The sequence below is a fragment of the Euphorbia lathyris genome, chromosome 3 (genome assembly GCF_963576675.1).
Source record: "Euphorbia lathyris chromosome 3, ddEupLath1.1, whole genome shotgun sequence".
Taxonomy (NCBI): Eukaryota; Viridiplantae; Streptophyta; class Magnoliopsida; order Malpighiales; family Euphorbiaceae; genus Euphorbia; species Euphorbia lathyris.
This window is the reverse complement of record NC_088912.1, coordinates 36958686-36966005: the sequence shown is the minus strand read 5'-3', so window position 1 is coordinate 36966005 and position 7320 is coordinate 36958686.

Genomic DNA, 7320 nt, shown 5'->3' with positions numbered 1-7320 from the left:
AAATAGGCTATTATTTCCCGTGGGGTTCTACAGACCTATCTTCCAAATTAGGACTCTAATTCGGGCTCGATTAGTTTTATTATACTCCTAACGCGACAATTTACGACTATATATGGTGACTTTTGAGGTAAAATTTATTCCTAAAAATAATTAATGTATTGATGAGGTCTCTTGGCCAACTCGAATTTCAAAGAATCATAACTTGATCATTATGGCTCCAAATCTAGCCTAGTCAGTCACTTTGAAAGCGAATTCACCCACGGCGCTACTCTTTCCCGATGAAAAGCCATCTGATCTATAACTAAACAAAATCCCACTCTTCCTCGACAAGAATCCATCTTGGTTTTTTTATCTATCAAGATCTCTCCATTTTGCTTAATCTCTCCTTTTTGCCTGAATCGCCTCTTTAGAGGTTTGCAATTCAGCTTTTTATACTCTATCTTTTTAGATATGGATGAAAGAAAATTTAAGGATGTTGGATCTTACATTTTCAGTTTTAAGATATGCATATCACTGCGCTTGGTAGGGCTCCTCTAAAGACCCGACCGATAGACTACACTAGGTGAAACTCTCTTTTTATTCATTATCATGTTCCTTACTTCCTATCATTATCGTTGCCCTCCTTTCTTTTCCTCTCAACAAGGCTAAATCAACATCCTCCTCGTGGGTTTGATCACGACATAAGGCATGTGTATCAAAATAAGCTTGCAAAATTACATTATCCTTATTAACAAACATACAACTTGTTTTAATTCAGCAAGCTAGAATGGTGACTCTTTTGAGTTATTGAGTCTTTGGGAGTGATGCGAATGTTGAAATTAATCCTAATATGCGTATATAAATTTTCCACACCCTTTTAAGTTATTTTTGGCACCATATTCAATAAGGCTCCTAAAATGGACGTTGAAAAGTCCAAAGACCTCTATCAATAATTATTTTCTAATCTAAAGTATGAAACAATTGAAACATAAAAAGTGCTCTTTTTAGATCTCGAATGGTGATCCCATCCTTAATCTCGAGAAGCCAGCCATGCAGGGCTATTCCTGGCCTTTTAAAGGTCTTGGACGAGATGATAAACTTGGTCCATTCATATATACATTCTATTTTTTTAAAGTTGCTAGATGATTTTTTATTACAATGGATAAGGTACAAATTTAGATATATGATTATTAGGAGAGAGTAATTAGCATCCATACACAAAATAGTGCAATCTTAAATCCAAGGTGTCTCAGTTGGGATAGTCTTAAGCTTAATTGACAATAATGATATTTTTTATGTGTAATTTCATATGATATCCTTGCTCCAACCTCCACCGTTCTAGTCACTCAATATGGTTTGAAGTTGCACATTTTATGTTAATGGATAAAAACTCCTTTTTAATCAACTAGGCTTGAAATTTCACCAACTCGTAAACGTTATGTTTAAAAATGTAACGTTTTCTACGTAAAAGCTAAATTCATTCTCCTCTAATACCCATAATGCTAAATTTATACCATAAGGCTTAAAAGATAAATAATTATTATTGGTCTTTTTGCATAACTAGGCTAAAAATATATAAACATTTATAGATATATGTCACCAAAAATGAGCAATCCATCTAAGGTCATGTTTGATAACCCACTTAATCACTTGAATTAAAATATTAAACACTTATTTAATTTAAGTGTGTTTGATAACAGTTGTTTCTTCCCTACTTAAATTAGTTAATTAAGTTAAAATTCACTTATTTTGATAAATCAAAATATTTAACTTAACATTTTAAGTTACATATTATCAACTAATACTTTTATAAAACTTAAATCATTCAGTACTTTCAGCACTTAAAATTCAGTACTTATTTTTCCAGCACTTAATTTTCAGCCCCCAAAAAAGAGAAAGTTAAAAGTTAAAAGAGAAAAACTAAAAATTGACTGAAATTTTACTTATTTATTTTTTATAACCTGAAGTGTAATAGTAAGGAAGATACTAACTAGAATTATTTATGTACTAAAATAGTAATTATTTATATCATGTGAAATAAGTATATTATTTTTCATATTTTATATATATATATATATATATATATATATTGACATTTAAATTCAAGAAAAAAAATTGAAATCGGATACAACAATGATTGAAAAAAAATTAAATGATTATTCTTCTTATTGAATATATAAATTGATAATTTTGATATCAGGGTTGTTGGGAGTTTGCCGGGGGTGCCAACCTAGTTGGGATGTCCGGTTCTCCCTTCGCGTCCCATCTCTTCATTAAAAAAATTGATAATTTTGATTTAAGAAAAACATTGACATTATAATAACAATTTATGGGAGAAAATAAATGGGAAAGAAATTATGAAAGAAAATAATAGAATCTGGAGACTGTATTATTGAAAAACAGAGCCGCCTCACTCTATTCTTCAAGAACATAGTCCTGACGATCCTATTTTGGCGAAAATAACCTTAAAAATTCATAACAAATTGAAAATAAGTGATTTAAAAAAAAATAAGTAAAATAGAAATAGAAATAAGGCATAAAAATAATTCTCTAGCATTCATCATCATTTTGTTATATTTTGTGATATAAAAGATCTTATTCTTAAACCAATACTACTTTGTGAGACAAAAATCTCAGTAAGATGGAGCGTGGTAGAGATTCTACACATGGTTTTATATCTGCCATTTCCTTATCATTTGCTTCGACTTTCTCGCTTCTTGGACTTATGATATAAAACCCAAGAAGCGAGAAAGCCGAAGCAAATGATAAGGAAATGGCAGATATAAAACCATGTATAGAATCTCTACCACGCTCTATCTTACTGAGATTTTTGTCTCACAAAGTAGTATTGATTTAAGAATAAGATCTTTTATATCACTAAATATAACAAAATGATGATGAATGCTAGAGAATTATCTTAGAGAATAGTTTTAGAGAATAGAATAGATAGAAGAAGAAGTGTGTTGGTTTATGGAAAAATATATATCTATTTATAGATAACAAAGAGAGAAGAAAATTCGAATTTTTTCCTTTAATTTAATAAAAATTTGAATTTATGGTAAGAAAAGCAAATATGGTAAGAAATTTTGATTTATAATCAGTAAAGCAAATATGGTAAGAATAATTTGATTTTTATGTTTCCACTTTTTATGCTAGTCAAACGAAAAAGAAAATTAAATTAAATTAAATTAATCGTTTTTAAAAACTGATTTTTTTATAATACTGCTTAGAAAGGATTGAGTCAACTTTCCTTCTAGAGGGAAAATTTTCATTAATGATCTTTGATCCAATTGACCGTTTACTATTATAATCTCACGATTTATTTTTAATTAGTAATTTTAGTAATATTCTTTAACTTTATCCCAACTATCATTTTTTAATAAATTGGTAGTGGAATTTTTTTTTATGTAAGTTACATTATAATTAAATATTTCTAAATAATTTCTTAAATGATTATAGTTATAATGATTTTGTTTATTTTTTTAATAAATTGAATATTTTTTATTATAAAAATATTTTATAATTTTGTATTTGTATTTATATTGTTTTTATGATATGTATAATTTTTTTTATTATACATGTATTTTATAATGTAGTTATAGAGTCTTAGCGTACGCAAAAAAAAAGACTTTAATTTGGAGAGGATCCACCTAATGAATGTCTAACGAGCATTGAATCGAGAAATCAAACAAAGTATAAAAATACATTATTTATTTTATTTTTTAAGCCCTAAAACTAGATTTTTTAAGAAATTAGTATGAAATATAATAATTTATTTAGTTTTTCGATATTCATTAGAATGTTCTAGAAGATTATAGAAATAAAATAGGATTTTTTTTTTGAAAGAATTAGGATTTTTTTATCACAAATAAAACTCTTTTTAATGACTAAAAATCTAATAAAAGACTATAAAATCATGATAAATACCTAAATATTCCTAAAATATATGTCAAGCCAATGAATATTCATTTTACTATTTATGGAATCTTGAGAATAAAAGGGCATTTTTATCAATAAAAATTATATTTTTAATTAAAAAAGCTAATAAAAATTTAGAAAATTATGATAAATGTCTAAAAGTTCACATAATATATTCCAAAGCAATAAGTATTCATTTTAATATTCCTAAAACCCTGGAGAGAAAAATATGTTTTTTATCAATAATTTTTTTATTTTTAATAATAAAATGTTATTTTTAAAATAAAAAATTATGATAAATATTTAAATATTCGCAAAAGATATTCCGAAACAATGAATATTAATAAAAAAATAGAATAAGGTGCAAAAAATAATCCTAATATTTATAGGTAGGAGCAATTTTACCCCTAACATCTAAAATATTGCAATTTTACCTCTAGGATGTAGCAAGAGATTCTAGGTTGTAACATGTATCTAAGCTACAGCGAAAAGGCTCTAGATGGTAGAGAAATCGGAAGATTCTAGCAGCGACCTGGAGATCCATGTGCCGGTGATTTCATCATCGCTTATATCAATCACCCTCGCTGAGGATCTTCTGATTTCTCTTTATCATCGCTTATATCGATCACCTCTTCATCATCGCTTGTATCAAGCGATGATGAAGAGGTGATCGATATAAGCGATGATGAAGAGAAATTGGAAGATTCTAGCAGCGACCTGGAGATCCTTGATCATGACCTGGAAAGCTATATATGGAATTATATGGATCCTTACAGGGTCCATTCTGTGTGAGGGCTTTGAAGTGTTGGTACGATGATAACTATTTTCCTCCAGATTTTAAGGTTTGGTTGACAGGAGAGAGTCAAAAAGAAGCTGTAACATTGAGTAGTATGCTTCGAGGGATATTTGGTGGTTACAGTATAGATGACTGATGTAACTTTATAGGAATAAGCTGGGAGGGCCTCAATCGTAAAAACACTTCGGCTTAGGTCGGTGCTATACATATACATAAGAACTGGGTCCCTCAAAATTACCGAGGGGATACTACATTTAGGACCCAAATTGATTTTTACACAAGGCTTTTTCCTTGTAAAATGTCATATAGCTTTTTCAATAAAAGTTGAAGGGAAAACCATATTTTTCCTATCTACCTTTAGTGCTTCAGCTAATAATCAGGCGACAAAAGGAGCAACTGGTTCCTTTGTTAAAGGTGACAAAAGAATATTTTATGTTTTTCTTTTCCTGTAGTGTGTGCTTGTTCAAGGAACCTTTTGTTTGAGTTGGCATGATGAATGGTACAACTGGTTCCTTTTGTGTTTATATTTACTGAATTGAATAGTTAAAGTTAGTGAGTAGGCAAATCTAGAGAATGTTTTCTATCAATTGATTTCTAATTCATAAACTGCATTCATGCGTGAAATATTTTTCAGTTGTTAAGTTTTCGGCTCTATTTTGTTACGTTTATAGCGATTTGTGCCATTTTTTAACTGTGGAGACACTGCTTTCCTCGTACAGGTTTGCCTTATTTTGCTAATGTAATTGAGAAACATAAACTCTTTATTTATAAATTTTCAATGGATTTGAAGGAATTTAATTTAAATCTATTTTTGTCAACTCTATTAATTTGGAAATGAATAGAATTATAGAATTCAAATACGTCCTTTAAAAAATAACATAAATTAAAGGAATTCAATTGAATTAATTCCCTTGACAACAATTAATTTATATCTAGTTTGTTCCCAAGCAAAGAAATAACTTTGTGTACCTTGTATAGGGTAAATTTACATTTATGATCCCTCAACTTTGTCTCTATTTTCATTATGATTTCTGAACTTTAAAATTGAACATTATAATCCTTTACCTTTGCACTTTACTAACATGTGATACTTTAACTTTGCACTTTATTAACATATGATCACTTGTACCGTTGATCATGACAACTACTCTAATTGCAGGTAATTCTTCATTATAGATTGTATGAAAATGATATTCTAAGCAACTTTAATTTTTAAACTTTTTGATTTTAAGGTCATTTAGGTGTTTTGTAAAAATAGAGAAAATGATTGTTTAGAGAGAGAGAGAGCTCTGAGAATGGCGATTTGGAAAATGGTTGTTTAATGATAAAATGATTCTAAGCAGCTTTAGTTCTTCGATTTCTCCATTTTGAGGTTGTGATCAGTCATTGTAAATGGTAAAAAGGTAGATCCAACAATTATCGTCTTCAAGTCATATGGTAAATTACATCCATTCTATTGAATTTTAACCATTTTAACATTGTGGTTATTGAACTTGAATTCTTAACGGTAGGATCACTTAACTTTATATTTTTTTAACACTTATGACCACTCAACTTTAACTAACTCATTAAAATTACGGTTAGCGACCTCAAAATGAAAATATCAAGAATTAAAGTTGTTCAGAACAACATTTATGATGAAACCACTTTTTTTATTTTCCAAAGTCGTCTTTTTTTTTGGAGCTCTCCCTAAAAATTCATCATCTCCCTCCTAACTAAACAACACTTGAATGACCGCAACATGAAAATTTTCACGAATTAAAGTTTCTTGGAATATTATTAACTTATCAAATTTTTTATTTTGATGCCGTCAACGGTTGTTTTGAGGCGTTAAGTGACCACATGTGTTGAAAACTGTAAAGTTCAATGGTCACAGTGTTAAAATTGGTAAAATTCAGTGGCAATGAGTGTAATTTACCCTCAAGTCGTGTCATTTTTGGGTTCGTGTTAAAAAGAGTAAAACCAAAATCCAATTCAAAAACTTTCGTGCTACAATTGTGTTAACCTATACGGGTTAGTGTTGATTTTGTGTCGTGTTTTCGAGTTACATGTAATTTTGTTATGCATGTATATTAATGATAAGTTTATAAGAAGATATAATATAATATTATTAGTATGTTAATACTACACTAACCATCAAAAATTCCGCTAATATCAATTCCGCTAATATCAATGTTATGGGTCATGTAATGTATTTTTTTGTTAAGAAGATCATGTAATGTGTTTGTACCAACTTAGGAGGTTCGAATTATATTTGCAAGTAATAATTATAATTTTATTATCTTTATTAATAAAGTGACATATAAAAACACGAGGAAATATAAAAATAATTTTAAATATTCCTGTCATTTTTGGGTTAGTATATCAATCTTATCTTAACTTAAAATTTTTGCGTGTCAGCTTTGTGTCATTCCAAAATGACACAGTACCTACTTATCTAAATCAAAAGATTAAAATTGTATGTCGATTTTATGTCGTGTAATCAGGTCGTGTATAATTAAAAGATTAAAATTGTATGTCGATTTTATATTAGTAAACTGCAAAGTTGAGGGGTCATAAATGTAATTTTTCCTGCTTCCACGTGATATCTACCATGCCTTTTTCACACTTGCTAATGAGAAGATTTA